This window comes from Silene latifolia, chromosome X (assembly GCF_048544455.1).
Source record: "Silene latifolia isolate original U9 population chromosome X, ASM4854445v1, whole genome shotgun sequence".
In the NCBI taxonomy this organism is placed as follows: domain Eukaryota; kingdom Viridiplantae; phylum Streptophyta; class Magnoliopsida; order Caryophyllales; family Caryophyllaceae; genus Silene; species Silene latifolia.
The window spans coordinates 66,310,410-66,332,075 of NC_133537.1; positions in this window are offsets into that span (position 1 = coordinate 66,310,410).

Sequence of the window (21,666 nt, forward strand, 5' to 3'; positions counted from 1 at the left end):
AATGCAAGTATGTAAAGACTCGATTTTTAACCCATATTCAAATGTAAACAACTCATTATCATCCCTCATGTTTACCCAAACTGTTATACCCCAAATAAAATTATATTATTTAATAGATTTAAGTAAACTATTCATTGAAAGGGGAAAGAATTTTTATCAATGTGGAGTCGAGAGAGAGTACAAAAAATGAAATGGACCTTACCCGAAGGGATATATTGACCTAATAAAATTCGAAAGGCGTAGTAACCTAGTATAGGTAAGAGCCTAGAATAAGAATAAAATAGTTCGGTTGAAATCCGACTCAATAATAACTTTACCCGTAGAATTTTTGCTAGACCTATCTCAAAGAAAATAACCCGTAAAGAAAAATATCTAAGATATTTTACAAATTTCGCATAGTTTAATGCTATTATGTCACATGGTCTAAAATACTTAAAAATTGTATAAAATGATGGTCGTGGAATTGATGTCCACGTAATGAAGCCTAAGCTTTGCATGGCTAGGAGATTTTGTGTAGGCATGTACATAAACCGACCTACATTTCCTATAAATAGCTACCTTGTTCATTTGATAAAAACACAACCAAAAGGGATATCATATGTTCACTAAAAATTACTTCATAGCTGATATGGTAGCTAAGGTTTGGTGAGGTGATTATAAGGTATATTTCCTACCCCTTCGTCTTAAGTTAATATAATGAGTAAGTATATTATCGTTATAATTACTCAACTGATATTATAATGTACGTGAATTATTGTTTATGTATTAAAGTTATGATATACTTGTATATTTTACGTAATGTGGTTTACGTGAGATATGACTGTGGTACTGTTTGTGTTAATAATTGACGTTATAATGCTCACGTGATAATGGTAATGTTAAAATACCATTGCTAAGATGTACATTTGGCCAATGTATCATCCGGGACATTATTGTTGGAAGGGACCGGACCACATTATTATTTTATCCCGTGTACATGGATGTGAGCTCTGAAGTGGGCTCGGCAGGGGGCTCGGAAATTGGCTCCGCCCCGTTATATCCGGATAAAAAAAAGAAAGAAAAAGAGAAAAAGAAAAGGAAAAAAAGAGAAAAAGATGGTTATCCTGTGTACACGGAGGAGGGCATAGCCTAAGGGAGTCTCGGCTCCGTAATGTGGCCCTGTGCAATAATAATGACCCGAATTATATTAATTTGAGTTGGAGGTTATGGGAAATATACTCAACCTGTGGTTGGTTGGCTCTTTATTTTATTAATCTTTTTCAGGTACAGGAAACACGGAAGGGCATGAGTGAGGTTAACGCAAGAAAATGGAATAAGAATAATGTATCATAATAACATAATCTTATCAATAAGATTTGATACTAGTTATTTGGTTGTACTAAAGAATAATGTAAGCCTTGTATTTCTCTGTATGGGGAAATACGGTGGTAACGCTCTGTAATTTCCACTGCTAATATTAAAATATACCATTTTGTACTCCTGTTGTTTACGGGGCGTTACACAAACTCCCCCTTAACCCTAGACTAATTCTACTCAAACATAGTTAACACAAGCAATACACATACACCAATACTAACCATGCCAAACATGGTTAACAACAGGATTAAACAAACTATATATGATGAAATGAAAAACATGTAAACAATTGAAATAGAGTGAAATTAAGATAAGAAATATACCAACTTAAATTAAAGGAGCAAACTTGTATTGAAAAATGGAGGATGAATGTCTTCTTGTCTTCCAAAATTACAACCCAAAATTAATTGTAAACTAATGAAAGGAGAGAAATTTGGGTAAACTAGAGAAGAATTAAACTATTATAAATTCAAATAAGGAGAAATTGAAAGGAAAAATAAGATGAATTTTCTCTTCCTATAAACTACTCCTACTGTCTACTGCCGTCTAATAATTGAGAGTCTGCGTTCTAAAATTCTAAGGGTTGGTCCCGTATTCTGCATACAAAAGTTGGGTTTTATAACCCCTCAATAACAAGTATGAAAAGACTAAGCTGCCCCTCACTTAAACCAAACAAAAACAATAAAAACAAGGGCAAGCCTCGTCATTTCGTCTTCTTTTCTAATATCAGAAATCAACCAACACCTTCAATGACTCGGGCAAATGACTCGATTTAATCGAGTCTATCAAATACAAACTGCAACTAGACGCGACGGCTGATGGTGGTTCGCGGTGGGGATTCCAGTTGTGATCCGACGCCGCTGTCGCTAGGCTCGGTTGGTGACGAATCGATTATGGACTGAAGTGAATTATGGAGGAGACAAATTTGGGAAGTCCGGTGGTTGCTGGTTGACGGAGGTGGTGCTCGGTGGCTGGTTCACGTCGGGAGTGATGAGGCTGACCATGGTGAACGAATTATTTCTGCTGGTTAGTCGGTGATTGAAATTGTGGGTTATGTGGCACCGACAGGGGAGTTGAATTGGAGGTGGTGTTTGTTAAAGTCAAGGATTGACTTTCATTTTATTTTTGCTTGCTTACTCTCATTTAGTCAGTCTCAATCCGTCTTTTATTCACGAACTTGTACCTATAAAATGAAAATAACAATAGCATTACCAAACCTACAAAATATAACGATCATTCGCAATTATTATAATAAACCTAATGACTTCCAATTAGTTAGTAAAATGAGCTATTAATCGATTAAAGCACACAAAAATCAAGTCGGATTAAGATATAAATAAGGGGTAAAATGCGATTAAAATACTACTCATCATTAGGGAAACCCTACCTTAGCACAAATTTGACACGAGTCAATCAAGCAAGCTAAAACGACTCCTCTACGAAATCTTCACCTAACAATAATCATACAATTAAATCACAAACATGCACAACAACCCCTTTTCCCCAAATCATAAAACGAGGGCAAAACCCTAAAAGACAAATTGACAAAACTTGTAGAACTAGAGGCTTACCGACACAATTGACGCAAAAGAAGAAAGAATAGGACTCACAAGCAATCCACGCACTTGAGAGAGATTAGAGATGATTAGAGTTACGTTGAAGGTTTAGGTTTTGGTAAAAGTGATTATGAAACTGTAAACCCATTTTTATAACTCTAATCCTCTCTAAATCAAACCGCGGAAATAAACACCGTCAAACCGGATACTCGGTCGAGTATCTTCTACTCGGTCGAGTATTCCCATACTCGGCCAAGTATTCCTGGACAGTAGCCTGACCAAAAACACACGACGCACTACTCGGCCAAGTAAGCCATATTCGACCGAGTAACAGACTTAGAAAACCGTGGTATTACACTGGCATCCTCTTTCACATTCTGCCACCAAACCCCAGCCTCACCTCTTAGATAGTATGCCACTTGTTCTACCGCCATCTCCGCCGGACACTTCACAACCTCAAGAAGACTCTCCATCTCGCGGTGCCAGTTATCGAGCATCTTTGGCTCACCAGTGCCCTCATAAGTCGAGAGGTTGAAGCGAGCAATGATGGTGCTTAAATGGAATGCGTCCACCGGTTTCTCACCTCCCTTACCCACGTTCTTGAGAGCCTCCAAGAGCGCATCTTGCTGCTCAATCATTCAGGCGACCTCACCCACAGTCATCTCAGTGGCTTGGATGCATGCTGCTGACTTCTTTGGAGGCCTTTTGAACTGATACAAGCAAGGAAACGTAAGCACATAGCCTACGGCTCAAAATAAACAAAACCCTCTGCCAAAGAAGTACTCGGTCGAGTATAGACTACTCGGTCGAGCATGAAAGTCACTCGGTCGAGTATGCCTATTACTCGGCCGAGTGATCACAACTGGTAGCTACTGCTACGTACACACCAACGAACACTCGGTCGAGTGCTTGGTTACTCGGCCGAGTATACCCTACTCGGTCGAGTACCTGCCCTGCTCGGCCGAGTCATGCTAAGGACGAGCTATAAACTTACGATAACATACTTAAACATGCAATTCTATATACAATACTTTATTACCCTTTCGAAAGCCAAGTAATAAATCACAAATCATGCTCAAAGTCTATCATGTTCAGCTACACAATTCACTTTCTCATTTCATCCAACAACTTCACCAAAACACAACTACAAGTACCACACACGTTACTCTAAACACATAATAACTCCCAAGACACCCCCCATGTTGACCGGCTAGAAATTGTAAGGGCCTCATGCGACTTCGGGACGTCTCCCAAGTCTTTGCGGTAGCTCCTAACAACTCTCCCCAGGTTCATTTTATTTAGACTCCCTATGTTCATTAGGTTCATTGGTTTTAGGTTCCAGAATCGTCGCTCTGATACCACTTTGTAACACCCCCACATACAAAGGTGTCTTACCAAGGACTATCCTAGCATGAGAGACTGTTACCATCTCGGGTGCCCGAGGATAGTATATCAAAAGAAACCATTCCACAACATTTATTAAAGTATATAAAATTAATGTTTACATATTTCCAAACCAAACCAAAAGAAATGTTTGCTAATACTCAAATAAACTGAAGTCTTAAGCAGCTAAACTCGTAACAGCGGAAGCTAGACTCGAAGTGATCATGACTCCCCATCTCGTCCCCATAGCTAAAGACCATTGTTTTGGTAAGATTTTACCGACTAAATATTTGTGAGTCAATGCGGCTATTCTAATTAAAATACGATATTAAAGACTTAAGTGGATCGATAGTAAGAGCATAGCGAGAACGGAAGCAAACAACTAGTACGAAAGAGAAACAGTCGAAAATAAAGAGAGACAAACGAAAAGAAAGAGAGACAAATGTGTGGACGTGGGCCCACGAGGTCGCTCGGGAAAACGAGCAAGCTTTGCATTTGTGGAATCGTAAGCAAGCACTCAGAAAGTAAACAACTCCCTTCCAGAGCTTTATCTTTCTTTCGTAAGTTGGCGCTTTAGCTAAAACAAAAGAAACAACAAGATGTTTCTTCAACAATTTCGGATCTCTAGCGGGCTTCTCAGTAGGATTTGAACCCAGATGAAGTTCTGAACAAGGAATTACGGTTCCGCTCTATCTAATGCGCCAGCCAAGTCCCTGGAAAAGAGGGAAGAGAGACGAGTCCAAAGGCAGGGTCAGAAAGGGTTTAGCTAATGGGAATATTAACTCTTCCGGCGCCCTTACTCTAACAAGTAACCAAGTAGAAATGACCTTAAAATCTAAGCGGTGTTGGATTAGTTTCATTTCTTATTGATCGGGATCTGATCGAAATTAAGGATGAGGTAGGATTCCATTCCTTATTAGACTCTAATTCTGAAAATCCTTACTCGCTCTCAAGAAAGTCATCTCAGGCTTCATGCTATTACTCTTAACCCTTTCTTGATTGTTACGTCAATGAACAAGCAGCTTTCGTGCCACCAATTTATTGTGGAAAATTGGAAACCGTTCGAATACCTCATGCCATGTCAAGACACAAAGTAGTGACATGAACACCAAGAACTCGTTACCCTTAGCATTCTATGTCTAGAATGACTCTCGTGGATGCCAATGAACACGGATGTTCACAGAGATCTGGAGTAAGGGTACGTATTAGGAACTTCTTTTGATCGAACACCTAATCCCGCCCGCCTCGATAGCGGCCTATACTAATGATTAGGGAAATTATTCATATTTGATATGTTGTCGGTTATATGCATGCAATGCAACATCCAATAAATTAATCCTAACATGTGAGAATTAACTAAGTCGGTGAACACGTAATTTAACATGCATTAATGTCAAGGTAGAAAATTAGGTTGATTGCATGTGAGAGCATACAAACAATACAATAATTGAAAATTGCAATAATTACAACGGGTTAATTGATTTACGTCGAAAATACACTTAAAACGGATGGTTTTATAAAAGAAAGGGAAAATAAATTAACGAACAGATTATTAGGTGATAATACGAGTAATAGTTAACTAATATGTAAGCTAATAACTAAGTCAAAGCAACAACGGAAGTTCAGGGGCAAAATTCAACCCGGAACAGGCGCAGCAGTGCTGCGTTCTTTGGAAGAGGCGCAGTGCTCACTGCGTCTGTTCCTGAAGTGAGTTCTGGCTGTGAAGCCGGAATTGCATATCGTTAATATTCATTGATAATTTAATGCTCGATTATCGATATTTGACTCGGATAGAAGTGATTTAATACATTATTTACATGTGAATTGGTCATACAAACAATAAAAGACGGGATAAAACTAATTAGGACAAATTAATTACAAGGTTAATTACAAGGTTAATTACAAATTAACAAACTAGTTAGGTTATTAATGCTAAACTATTGGTGATGATGACGATAAACAGACTAAAAATATACAAAGAATGAATTCCAGAGATTTGATATGGATGAATCGAATCTCTAAAACCCGGATTTGATTTTATGACGAAAACCCGCAAATATGAATTACTTGGGATTTAAGTCGGGAATTTAAGGTGATAAGTTACTAATAAGATTATATGCTGAGATTATCATGCCAATAAAATAAGAACAAGCAAAGACGAAGCAAAAATAAACAGACGAAATAAACAGAAGACGAAGGAAGAAGAAGGAAAGCAGGAACTGCGACAGCCTCAGGAAGAGGCGCAGCAGGCGCTGCGTTCCTTCTCGACATCTGTCTCCCGTTAAACCGTAAAAAAGGTTTGAATAAAGGTTTTGTAAATCGGTTTTGAATATATTTTCGACGTAAACCTTACAATAATGATTACAAAAATAAAGTACAATAATAGAAGATGGGATTTACACCCTCAGACTTACATGTTTGACGAAACGAGATTAACTAAGTTAACGTTTAGTGATGCTCAACTCGAATGTACGACGAAAGTGCCCTCTAAGAGGAAATTAAACAAAGTTGATTAAGTTGATTGATGTGGAGTTGGTCAAATTGGTCGGTCATGCAAAACGAGGTTGGTACTCAGAAGGATCCGAGCTTACGTGGTCGAAAGTTCAAGCACGTAGACGTTTAAAAGTAAGAGCGTGGTCTTAGAATGCAAAGGGAGAAGAGAAGGGTGGACACTCGCGTGAGAAATATGAGGACCGAAGGTCCCTATTTATACTAATCACGGAATTAGGGTTTAGGAAAAGAGAGAAAGATCCGGAAACAACCGACTTAGGTTAAAACACGAAAACTTGGACAAAAAGAAAGCCCTGAGAAAAGGCGCAGCAGGTGCTGCATTCCTTGGAAGAGGCGCAACACTTACTGCGTCTTTTCCCCAGCGGTTTCCTCCTGCGCAAGAAAGCGCGTTTGACAGCCTGTCATATTTTAGGCATAACTTTCTCTACACGACTCAGAATAAGGTGATTTTGGTGGCGTTTGAAAGCTAAGAAAGAGATATAGAACTTTCTGTGAAATAGGCCTGACCCAAAAAAGTCGTTCTGACCTCGTAAAATGGGCCTAAAGGTCGGGTTGTCATTTTAGCTAAATAAAATGCACATTTTGTAATGTAAACTTTAAGATAAGCCCAAAGAAGTGATATGAGACTCAAAATGAGATATACTCATAACATTTTATGACATCCTAACCTTAGGTCGACAAGCACATTGCTTTGACTCGGGATTTGACGGTTTTAGGAAATGAAAACGGTTTTTGAGTCGGACTCCAAATGTACCCTAATTACTGCCAAAACGACCGTAATGACACCTAGACGACAACCAAGAGGTACACAAGAGTGTACGAGCTATAACTTGACGATAAACTTACGAAATGTCATAAATCGTTCCGTGTACCAAACATGCGGCCCAATCATCACCGGGTGGCTTGCGGGAGGTGCAGAAATGAGGTATCTACAGAGCCTGCACTTTGACTGAGGCTTGGACAAGGAGAAAGTCAAAGTATAACCATCAGGTCAATCGAATATTACAACCTGACGACTATGGCGACGCGAGGCGGTTCAAGGGGTATGAGCCAAGGACCTGTCGTCGGGAACATTTTAGAGTATGTCGACTATCGGGGAGGGTCGTTTAAAGTCCATTAGACTACGTAAGGAAGCTCGCCAGCCATAAGAAGAAACCATAACTGAGATACCCCTGGGTGAAACGAGACTGAAGGCGCTTTGGCAAAACTCTTTGGTCTGAAGTTAACTTGATGTTGAAGGCATTAGGGGTTACAAGGAATTCTGAAGAAACTTCTTAACGTTTCTGAAGGCTAACTCTCTCTAAAGGAAAGGCTGAAGGATAACTCTCTGAAGGACTGAACATGAGGGCTAAAAAGAACTGAAGGGGGGATTATCCTGAAAGTTGTCTGAACATATGAAGGGATTGTCCTGAAGGAATATCCTGAAAGGGTTATCTAAAGGGAGGAAGGATTATCTGAAGGGAGGAAGGCCGAAAGATAGGTTATCTGAAAGGATTATCTTGAAAGATATCTAAAGGATCTGAAGGTTTATCCTGAAAGGGTTATCTAAAGGTACAGACAAGTTTCTGAAAGATCTGAAGGTTTATCCTGAAAGGGGTATCTAAAGGTACAGAACTCTTCAGAAATTGTATCTCTCGAACTCCGTGGGGGAAGAATAATATGTTGAGTCAACACGGCGCGCCCTTAGCACCGCTGAGGAGAAAGGTAGGGGTATCAACAATGATGCGTCCTTAGCATCACTGAGGAAAATAAAGGTGATCGAATCAACAACGGCGCGTCCTTAGCATCGCTGAAGAGAATAAATCGACAATGACGCGTCCTTAGCGTCGCTGCCGGAAATTCCGCTTGGATCATTTGCAAGCGAAATTCCAATAAAGAGGAGAAGCCTATGCACTGTATTTAGTGATCATGAACTCTCGTTGGGAACACATCGACGATTAGGAACATCTTGATCGCCATGAGAGAAATATTGGGTGAGCAATACTGCAAAATACTGCTGCGTTGGAACCTATATATTGATGACTAGGAACATCTTGATCGCCGTTGGGGAGAATGAAGACTTGAGCGAAGCCCCCAGTTGGAGTGAGCACTGCTTTTGACACTCACCTGCATGGTTAGTAGCCACACAAGAACGCAATCTAATAGGAAAAATAGCACATAAACACATATGCACGTAAGCAATTATCACATGGGCCTCGAATGAGGAAACACATAGGTTTTGCAAAAGTTGTTTCTTTATAAAAGTTGTTTAAAACTTACTTAAAGAAATTTATCGTTTTTAATGCATTATGCATATTCAATGGGCTTTAGTCACAGGGCTTGACACGACATCAACTCACTAAGATATAAAATGATAGACTGACGCAACATTGACTTAGATTTGACGCGACACAGGGATAAATTTGAAAGACTTTGCCTAAGTATGCGTAACCCCTAGCCAAGTATAGGTGACAATGCGTATTATTCCCAAGGTACAAGAATTGCGAGAACGATGGGGACATATAAAAGCATGAGCCGTGGATCAGCTGTCTACTTAGACATCTTTTAACACCGTTTGCTATAAAAGAGACTCCTCTTGAGGCACGATAAACTTCAAGAATCGATCTAAGATCTTGCCATCGTTCGGACTAAGCACTAGCTAGACTTAAATGAGAGAGGAATAAATGAAGGGTGGCATCTCGGAAGAGAAGCCCCAGGATGAGAAGATAACTCTGGAATTTGGTAAAAAGAAGACTGGGTGACAAGAAGGAGCCCCCAGTAAAGAGGTAAAAATGGAAATTATGGTTAGAAGGTTATGAAATGGAAAGGGATGGTATTTGAGGTTTAAAGTTGATAATTGAGGTGGTTTATAATTGAGGTTGAAAGTTGATGGTTGAGGTGGTAGATAATTGAGGTTGAAAGTTGATGGTTGAGGTGGTTGTGTCCTTGAGGACTGCCTACGTATTCACGTGAAGTGAAATCAAACCAGATCGTAGTTGTGAGGTTTGGTTAATTTTATTTGGGCATTGTGGTTGTATCCTTCTTGTGTAAGAAAAGACTGCCTACGTATCCACCTGAAGAGGTGAAATCAAACCATGCTCGTAGTTCAAGTGTGTGCCTAAGCTTATGTTGTCAGGACCTTAATGTGCATGGGTAAGGAGAGTATATTCCTTTGGTGACTCGAAGAATCGATTTGAGATAACTCCTTCTGATCATAGACCAAAGAGGTATAATAAAGTTTGTAAAAATTTCCTTGTCATTTGAGCACACTCGAAAGTGGATCCTAAGGATGGATTAGAGTTCGTCCCGTTCTAGGTAGCAAAGTATTTGAAGACTCCGTGTTTGGGTCAAGGTGAAATTGGATTGGATATTTGGAATGTGGAGCTTGGAAATAAGAGGCTTTGATGAAACAAATCTCTGGAGCTTGATTTTGTGGAGTTAAGGCTTTATGGGATTATGGCTTGTAATATGGGTATGAAATGGAGTCTCTTGGCTTGATGTAGCCTGAGCACATAAAGGTAGGTCAAAATGAAGTGGGTTCAAGCTTCCATGTCTTGGCTCTAAAGGTTGGGTATACTTGACAAGCTTGAGAGGATTCTCAAAATTCCTAACTATCTCCCCGTAACGGTCTCAAGAAGGACTTAAGGTGTGTGATGTGTGAAAGGCTAAGTGAGGGTGCTAGCTGACCATCTTCATCGATGTCTGATTCAGACTCAGATTCTTAGTCTAGAATATATCTTTGCTTTTTGCTCAGATTTTTGATTCGGTTTTTGAAGATAACTTTAATTTTGGATATTGACATGACTTGCTTGATTGAGCCTTGTTCTTTTGACTCTTTTATCTTGGATTACGGGCATAACTGCGGCCTTGGATATTGATCTTGGGTCATTTCTCTTGATTGAGCCTTTGTCTTTGATCACGGCTCGTATGGTCTTGGACTTGCTTGCTACCATGGATTTAGGTCAGACTAGTACCTTTGGTATGAAACGGGTTGGTCTTTAGTAACATGGGTTGTTTATTGTGGGGAATGGGCTTGCCTTCCGTCATGGATAATTAACAAAGAGATGGTCTGGATTCGTTTTAGAATCTCTTGAGATAGGCTCGTACTAAATTGGGGTATAGTGAGGTTTTGTAACACCCCCTCATACCAAGGTGCCTTACGAGGACCACCCTACCATGAAAGTGTGTTACCATCTCGGTTGCCCGAGGTTAGTACATATCAAAAGCGTCTGAACTGAGCACATTTATTAAGGTACCATAAATTATAAAAGTTTACATTGACCAAATCCCAAACTGTTACAATAAAATAAGCCAAATGTCTGACAACTAAGAAATCCAAAACTAAGACTCGGACAGTGTTGCTACGACTGGTGATGACAACTCTCCCATGACTGCCCCAAGCTCACCAAGCAAAACCTGTCAAGTCTGCTCACCATCCCCAAATGGATCACCACGGATTCCACAAACAACAACGGGGTCAGTATTACTCAATCAATATAAGACAAACAACAATGGGGTAACCAGCTGATCATCCTCCAACCCCAGTCTCCCGATCTCACACAGTAACCGACTACGCACCGAAGTGTGTAGCCCTGCCAGATTACCCATCGCAACAGGTAAACCTCGCCGCCAGTGGATGACCGCAGCCGATCCCACCTAGTCCAGCTCATCAACGAGCGACTAACAATCCCCGTCCCTTAATGTGCACATCCCCTCCCGTGGCGGGTTCCACGGAGGGCGAACTAGGGTGTGAAGCCACTCCCGCAAGTGACTCCACCACAATCACAACCACACAGTATCACAACTGTCACCAGCTCTCCACATCAACACCGCCACAATAATGCCCATACTCCGTTGATCAGCAGATAACAAATAACACAACAAGCATGTCTTAACAATGAACAATAAACTGAGTAGGGAGAACCCTACCTTAGCAATCAACAGTAGCACGAAAGTTCGGACAATCAGAAAGGCTTCTCTACAAAGTCTTCTCCTATACAACAATCACATAACACAATTACACATTGCACAATCCCCCATATTCCCAATTCCATATATGTATACAGTAACCCCAAAGAATACAAATAACATAGAAATAGAACTTACCAACAGTAGAATGAGGAATTATACGCAAGAACCACGAAGATTGCACACACAACGATGCTAGGGAATGATTAGGAAGTGATTAGGGAGTGATTAGGGTAATCGTAAAATGATGAAGTTTGAAATAAGGTTTTAGAAACTGACACGGGATATAAAAATAACCCTAAACATTCCCTAATCAAACCGTCAAAATACGCTTCGCCATACCGGATACTCGGTCGAGTAAAGTGTATACTCGGCCGAGTATCCTCTACTCGGTCGAGTATTCACTATACTCGGCCGAGTATTCCTCGGCAGAACCAAAAAAAATTATAACAACGACACTACTCGGCCGAGTAGGCTCTACTCGGTCGAGTAGTCACCAAAGAAAATCCGTAGTATTACAGTCTTCCCCCCTTAAAAGAACTTCGTCCCGAAGTTCACACTCCACCCTAAAACAAGACACTACACAACGCAAAAAGATGTACTAACAAACATTTATCAACACCAAAGAACCACACAAAACACCACAAAACTCACTATCCCGACTAAAAAATAAGATAAAACACAACCGCGACCATCTTCTACCCCCCTAAAAAGACAACAGTTACGTCCCCGTAACCAAACATACCTGATCAAAAAGGTTAGGAAAACGTTCTCGCATAGCTTCCTTGGGTTCCCATGTGGCTTACTCCACATTATGATTAGACCAAAGGACCTTGAGTAAGACCGTCTCACCATTCCTTGTCTTACGAACCTTGCGATCAAGAATCTCTTTAGGAATCTCGGCATAGGATAAGGATTCATCAAGCTCGATGTTCTCCATCTCAAGGATATGCGATGGATCACTCACATACTTCCGAAGCTGAGAAACATGAAAAACATTGTGGACTCTATCCAAAGCTGGTGGCAAAGCTAATCTATAGGCTACCTCGCCTATACGGTCCAAAATCTCATAAGGACCTATAAACTTTTGACTTAGCTTACCCCTCTTCCCAAATCTCATCACACCTCGCATAGGTGACACTTTCAATAAGAACCTTGTCACCTACTGCGAACTCAATGTCCCTGCGGTGTAAATCGGCATAGCTCTTCTGACGATCTTGAGCTGCTTTCATCTTTTGCCGAATTAACTGGACTTGCTCAACCATATCCTGTACCAGCTGTGGCCCTAAAACCACTGTCTCAGAACTATTATCCCAACAAACTGGACTTCGGCACTTCCGGCCATACAAAGCCTCAAAAGGTGCCATCCCGATGCTCGTATGATAACTGTTGTTGTATGAAAACTCGATCAGATAAAGCCTGTCTTCCCAGCTGCCCCCAAACTCCATGACACATGCCCTTAACATGTCCTCTAAGGTCTTGATGGTTCGTTCTGTCTGACCATCAATTGCCGGATGAAAGGCTGTACTCATCTTCAAGGTTGTACCCATCAACTCCTGCAGTTCTTGCCAAAACTTGGATATGAACCTCGCATCACGATCAGAAACGATATCTTTAGGTATACCATGTAACTGAACCACATGCCTCCTGTAACCCAGCGCCATCTGCATCTTAGACCAAGTATCTTTCATAGGAACAAAGTGAGCTGACTTGGTTAACCGATCAACAATCACCCAGATCATGTTGTTACCTTGCTGTGACCTAGGCAACCCCACAATGAAGTCCATAGAGCTTGACTCCCACTTCCACTCATGTACTTCCAAAGATTGTATCTTACCTTGTGGTCTCCTTTGTTCACCCTTGACCCTTTGACATGTCAAACATCAGGCCACAAACTCAGCTACATCTTTCTTCATGTTTGGCCACCAGAAAGTCTTCTTAAGATCTTTGTAAAGCTTGTCACCTCCCGGGTGAACTGAATAAGGAGTACAATGAGCCTCCGTCAAGATCACTCTCCTCAACTCTGCATCCTCAGGAACACGCCATCTCCCATCAAAACGGACACTCCCATCTGTATGGATAAAGAACCTGGAAACCGTCCCACTCTCTACTCTTGACTTCCACTCCAGAATATTAGGATCAAGCTTCTGCTTACTCTTGATGTTCTCGTACAACTCTGGCTCGATCGTCAAATCCCCGATGGAATCTCCCTTCCTTAACATAAAGATTCCCATCCTAGACACCTCATCCCTTAGCTTTAGCAAGGACATGGTTGTACATAGCGAATGAACGCTCTTCCTACTCAGAGCATCTGCAACAACATTAGCCTTACCCTCGTGATAGATGATCTCCATATGATAATCTCCGATAAGCTCCATCCACCGTCTCTGTCGCATGTTAAGCTCCTTCTGAGTGTAGATATATTTTAAGCTCTTATGATCATAAAACACCTTAAAAGTCGCTCCATAAAGGTAGTGCCTCCAAATATTAAGAGCGAAAACAACTGCACCCAGCTCCAGATCATGAGTAGGGTAGTTCTCCTCATATGGCTTCAGCTGCCTCGAAGCATAAGCGATGACTTTCCCTGCCTGCATCAAAACACAACCAAGGCCATTCTTTGAAGCATCGGTATATACCTCAAAGTTCTCACATCCCTCTGGCAAAGCTAGGATAGGAGCTGTGGTCAAGCGTTCCTTTAAGGTCTGAAATGCCGTCTCACAACTCTCATCCCAAATAAATCTGGTCTCTTTCCTCATCAAAGATGTCATAGGCCGTGCTATGGTAGAGAAATCTTTCACAAATCTCCTGTAGTAGCCAGTAAGGCCTAAGAAACTCCGAATCTCAGCAACATTCTTCGGTGATTCCCACTTGGTTACGGCCTCAATCTTACTAGGATCCACAGATACCCCCTTCTTAGATATCACATGACCCAGAAAAGCCACCTCCTCGAACCAGAACTCGCACTTAGATAGCTTGGCATAAAGTTGATTCTCTCTCAGAGTCTGCAAGACTATCCTCAAGTGCTCCTCATGTTCTTCCTTAGTCTTAGAATAGACTAAGATGTCATTGATGAAAACAACCACAAACCTATCCAAGAACGGTGTAAAGATCCTGTTCATCAAATCCATGAAAGCTGCTGGTGCATTGGTCAACCCAAAAGGCATCACCACATACTCATAATGACCATATCGCGATTGGAATGCCGTCTTAGGAATATCCTCATCTGCTATCCTCAACTGGTGATAGCCCGACCTCAGATCAATCTTGGAAAACACACCTGCTCCACTTAGCCGATTAAACAGGTCATCAATCCTAGGCAAAGGATACTTGTTCTTCACTGTGACACGATTCAGCTCTCGGTAATCAATGCACAGTCTCATACTCCCATCTTTCTTCTTTACAAAAATAACTGGGGCTCCCCACGGTGACACACTAGGCCTGATATAACCCTTGCTTAGCAACTCATGTATCTGCTTTTTCAACTCTGCTAACTCTTTATGTGCCATACGGTAAGGTGCTTTGGACATCGGACCTGTTCCCGGTTTAAGCTCGACGCTGAACTCAACATCCCTCTTGGGAGGCAAACTCGGTATCTCCTCAGGAAAGACATCTTCGAACTCTCTCACCACAGATATCTCAAAAGCTGTCGGCGGCTCTACTCGGTGATCTCTCACATGACAGAGAATCAAGGGGCACTTCTTCCTCAAACATGACTTTAAAGTCATCACAGCTATGAACTTACACTTAGGTTTTACCACAAACCCTCTATAAGACACCCTAACACCCTTAGGACCCTTTAAGGACACTCTCTTTTGCCGACAATCTATCCTGGCATCATACTTAACCAGCCAATCCATCCCGACAATCACCTCAAACCCATCCATAGGGAACTCTAACAGATCTATCGGTAAATTTACCCCTCCAACCACCATGGACACACCCTTATACAACTTGAGACACGACACAGACTCCTCTGAAGGTATGAACACATCATATTTTACAACCTCAAACTTACCCAAACCCATAGACATGGCATGACTCTTAGACACAAAAGAGTGTGTAGCCCCTGAATCAAACAAAACAAAGGATGGTACATTATGGACAAGAAAGGTACCGGTAACTACATGAGCATCATCCTGTGCTTCCTGTTTGTCCATCATGAAAAGCTTCCCACTGTTTTTCTGTCCTCCACTCTGAACTGAAGCATTGGAGGTACTTGGCTTGGCTGCTGAATCCTGGGTGGTCTTTGTTGTTCGACGTTGATATGACCCACCACCATCTGCGGTTATAATCGCCTGGTAGCCCTGTCCACTTCTGTTGCCCCATGAACCTCCCGGTCGGTTACTAGCAAAGCTCTGAGTTGGCCCCGAGAGAAATTCCCTTGCCGAGCTCGAACCAGTCTGCCGGGCCTCAGTAACTCGTGCATTCCGTCTCTGTGGCCTACACCACCACAGTTGAAGCATGTAAGGTTAGAGTTGTCACTCACACTCCGACCTCCATTCTTTCCCCAGCCACGAGATCCCCCCGAGAAACCAGCTCCACCAAAAAAAGCCTTTGCATGGTTGAAGTTCCCTTTCTTGTTGGCCGATCGATTGTTGCTTCCTGTCATCGGCCTTCCTCTTTCAGCCAGACCAGATCCTCTTATCAATATCTCTTGAGATATCTACCATTCTCTCAGCTTGGCCCGCTCTCAGGTACACTTTCTTGAGGTCAGTAGCAACCCCAGCTGGCATACGACTCACGATCTTGGCAGATAAACCCCTCTCAAAACGGAGAGCTAAACCCCTCTGCCCTAGCTGCATGTCTTCAACATAACAAGATAGCTCCAGGAACCGATGATAATAGTCAATGACTGTCATCTCCTCAGTCATGGTGAAGGAATCAAACTCGGATCTCATCTTGTGTCGGATATACTCCGGCACAAACTGCTCTCTCATAGCACTCTTTAACCCGGACCAAGGAATAGCTCCCAGACCCTCAGCCTGGTAATAAGCTCTAGCATCTTCCTTGACATTTTGCCACCAAACTGCAGCTTCACCTCTCAGGTAGTATACTACCTGTTCAACGATCATGTCTTCGGGGCACTTAACCATTTCCATGAGAGTTTCAATCTCACGGTGCCACTTCTCGAGCAGCTTTGGTTCACCCACCCCTTCATATGTGGGAGGGTTGAAGCGAGCAATGATGATGCTGAGCTGAGTAGCATCCATCCACTTCTCATTCCCCTTTCCCATATTTTGAGAGCTTCAAAGAGAGCCTCTTGTTGCTCAATCATGCGAGCAACCTCATCAAGAGTCATCTCAGAAGCTTGGATCTGTGCGGGGGTCCTTTTGGGCGGCATTTTGAGCTGATAAGAAACAAGGAAACGTAAGCACAAAAGCCTACGGCTCAAAATGTAACAATCTTCCGCCAAAGGGACACTCGGCCGATTATACGACGACACTCGGTTGAGTAACGACTACTCGGTCTAGTATCCCAAATACTCGGTCGAGTAATCGACTCCAGTAGCTAACATAAAAACCCAGAAAGAATACTCGGTCGAGTAAAAACAATACTCGGCCGAGTGGTCACTACTCGGTCGAGTACACCCATTTACTCGGTCGAGTAAACACGTACTGTAGCCATTGTTAATCACTGCAAAACAACACTCGGTCGAGTGTTTGGTTACTCGGCCGAGTACTCCCTACTCGGTCGAGTACCTACCCTGCTCGGCCGAGCCATACTAAAGACGGGTTAATACAGTAAAAGTCCCCTATCATGCTTTCTATTCCCTCATCAAACATACATCAACATGAACTTAAATGCCACGTTATAAACATACAACCATACCACTCATTCACAGGCTAACAAATAACTCAAAATTTCGCACACCCGTCCTTCTACTACTTTTCCAATCATCAACTTACGAATTTCCACATATACATTTTCAACCATCCATTATTAACAACATTAATCTTCACGTACATGCACATGCAAGACACATCTCTCAACACACTTCCCCATGTGACCGGCTCGAGTTAATGAGGGCCAAATTGTGACTCCGGGACGTATCCCTAGTCTTTGCGGTAGCTCCAAACAACTCTCCCCGGGTTCATTTTATTTAGACTCCCTAAGTTTATTAGATTCATTTGTTTAGGTGCCGGAATCTTCGGCTCTGATACCACTTTGTAACACCCCCTCATACCAAGGTGCCTTACCAGGACCACCCTACCATGAAAGTGTGTTACCATCTCGGTTGCCCGAGGTTAGTACATATCAAAAGCGTCTGAACTGAGCACATTTATTAAGGTACCATAGAGTATAAAAGTTTACATCGACCAAATTCCAAACTGTTACAATAAAATAAACCAAATGTCTGACAACTAAGAAATCTAAAACTAAGACTCGAACAGTGTTGCTACGACTGGTGATGACAACTCTCCCATGACTGCCCAAAGCTCACCAAGAAAACCTGTCAAGTCTGCTCACCATCCCCAAATGGATCACCGCAGATTTCACAAACAACAACGGGGTCAGTATTACTCAATCAATATAAGACAAACAACAACGGGGTAACCAGCTGATCATCCTCCAACCCTAGTCTCCCGATCTCACATAGTAACCGACTACGCACCGAAGTGTATAGCCCTGCCAGATTACCCATCGCAACAGGTAATCCTCGCCGTCAGTGGGTAACCGCAGCCGATCCCACCTAGTCCAGCTCATCAACGAGCGACTAACAATCCCTGTCCCTTAATGTGCACATCCTCTTCCGTGGCGGATTCCACGGAGGGCGAACTAGGGTGTGAAGCCACTCCCGCAAGTGACTCCACCACAATCACAACCACACAGTATCACAACTGTCACCAGCTCTCCACATCAACACCGCCACAATAATGCCCATACTCCGTTGATCAGCAGATAACAAATAACACAACAAGCATGTCTTAACAATGAACAATAAACTGAGTAGGGAGAACCCTACCTTAGCAATCAACATTAGCACGAAACTCGAACAATCAGAAAGGCTCCTCTACAAAGTCTTCTCCTATACAACAATCACATAACACAATTACACATTGCACAGTCCCCCATATTCCCAATTCCATATATGTATACAGTAACCCCAAAGAATACAAATAACATAGAAATAGAACTTACCAACAGTAGAATGAGGAACTATACGCAAGAACCACGAAGATTGCACACACAACGATGCTAGGGAATGATTAGGAAGTGATTAGGGAGTGATTAGGGTAATCGTAAAATGATGAAGTTTGAAATAAGGTTTTAGAAACTGACGTGGGATATAAAAATAACCCTAAACATTCCCTAATCAAACCGTCAAAATACGCTTCGCCAGACCGGATACTCGGTCGAGTAAAGTGTATACTCGGCCGAGTATCCTCTACTCGGTCGAGTATTCACTATACTCGGCCGAGTATTCCTCGGCAGAACCAAAACAGATTATAACAACGACACTACTCGACCGAGTAGGCTCTACTCGGTCGAGTAGTCACCAAAGAAAATCCGTAGTATTACAGGTTTCCATTGCCAGACATGGAATAGGTAAGAAAATAGACACAGAGTTTCGGGTCCTTTACAACTCGGAATGGAACATCATCTAAGTGTACTCACATCGACTGACATGCGTTGTTGTTCGTTTTTAAAAAAAATGTCTCAAATCAATTCTTGTTGTCACAGGAAAAGGATAAAGGATAAGATAGAAGAATATGTGTATTGAGAATTGTGCTTTTATTGAAATGAATAATAAATGTATTTAACATAGACTCGAGAAGACATGCCTCATGGGATAGCCCCCAGGTTATCACTAGAAATGGAAATGGACATAAAGAAAAATACTAGAAAATAATTATGGGATAGAAAGCCTAGGACTCGGACTCGGACTCGGACTCGGACTCGGACTTTGACTCGATCTCAGATTGGCCTACGCTTGAACATTTATTCTTCTGGCAACTGGCTTTGGCATCTGACTTTGAGCATTCATCCATTTGAGAACCTTGTCCTCATTATTGGGAACACTGGAAGGATAACAGTCAAGAAGAGTTTCCTGATAAGTGGTATATCCATGAGGATTGCCTAAGTTGCCTTGTGGGTTAAAGGTTGAGAGGGATAACTTCCCGCTTTCAATCATATCCTGAATGACGTGTTTTAATTTGAAACATTTCTCTGTATCATGCCCTTTGCCTCTATGGTACTTACAATAGGCATTACTATCCCAGAACCTAGACTTCTCTTCTAGATCTGACGTAGGACCGATAGGCTTCAACATTCGTCGCTCCATGAGTCTCTGAAGAGTATCGGCGTATGTAATACCAATGTTGGTAAATTTCCTGGGGGGTGTATCCTTCTTGTCGACAACCTTTGTAGATGACCTTGGAGAATTGTTAGGTTTCTTTGATTAAGGCTCTATGAGGTTGCCTTTATTGATTCTGATTCTTGGATGAGAAGAACCAGGAATAGATCGCTCACTTATTGCTTTAGGACTTTGAGGGTTTGTCTTGAGAGGTTGGGCATCAAGCTTCTTACCCATTTCAACAAGCTGGTTCTCCATGTTGGAAAGCCGAGCGTTTAGGCTATCAATCGCTCCCTCTATTTTGGAAAATTTATTGTTGAAGGCAATGGAAAGCATGAGCATTCCACTTTCGATATCGTCGTCTTCGAGGACATTGATCTCTCTGTCGTCATAAGGATGGAGGATATGAGAACAGTCTAGGAATGATTCTTCGTCATGCTCCACTTCCTATGAAATAGGGAGTGGTTGCTGACTTTGTCAAAGCTTCTGCTGACTACCACGATGTTCCTGCTGACCATTTCAACGTTCCTGGTGGTTTGTTTATTATTTCGTTCAACCATGGCCTTTGTGTTACTTGAGTGTCCAGGTTCATCCCCCCTTGTTCTTCCTTGCGTCTAGTAGCCTGCTGCTTCGTCATTGATCCATGTGTCTTTATTTTATCCAATTGCGAGTTGTCATGTCATGGTGAGAATGAGAGGGTATTTTTACCCATATAATTACCCCCCAAGCAACTGCCATATTTTATTCTTGCTCGATGGATGATGGGAGTTGCTTCCCTCCTGGGTGCTGCATGTAGTGGTGATATCGTAGCGTGGCATCAGCCCACTTGCATTTTTATCCACTGACCGTTAGAGGTCTAATCAATCATTCCTCTTAGTAACTTCCCACTTCCCCCACGTCTCTTTTCCCTCGATTCCTCCCCAACCTAACTCCCACCCTTAACTTCCTTCTTTTAACTCCCTCCCTTAAATCCTCTCGGTTATAAATACACCCCTCTCCCCCCCGACTTCCTTTATTCCCATCTTTATTAACCTCTCTCTCTAAAACCCTTTACTCTCTCCCCCCTCTTATAAGACATCTCTATCCACCAGGTAAACCCCTTACTTTCTTCCCTCTCTCTTAATTTTGTCGCCTCTAATCTCCACAATTATGGTAAAAAAGTTTATCCGTCGTACCGCTCCTCCTCCTCCTCGTGGGGGTCCACCTGCTGCTTCTCTCTCTCCCTTCCGATCTTCTGGGATCCTCGCAGATCACTATCTGTGCGATTCCAGCTTGGCTGACACCCCTCTTGAGGAGGTGAGAGAGATGTTTGGCCTCGGGCAGGAGGTCGTGATACATATTCCTCAGCCTGGGAAGGCGTCAGATGCCCATAATCCCGGTTGAGCATGCCTGTACGAGTACCCTTTTACTCAGGGTTTGTCTTTTCCCTTTCCTCCTTTGGTGCAAAGGATCTTGCGTCACTACAGGTTGGGGATCTGCCAGCTTGCGCCTCATGCATGGCGCATTATGGTCTCGGTCTGCATCCTTGATGAGGATCATGCTCTAGGGATTGGCCTGGGTGACCTTGCCCTGCTTTATTCTTTTAGGCCCTTTGTTGCCAGGATTATCACCTTAAGG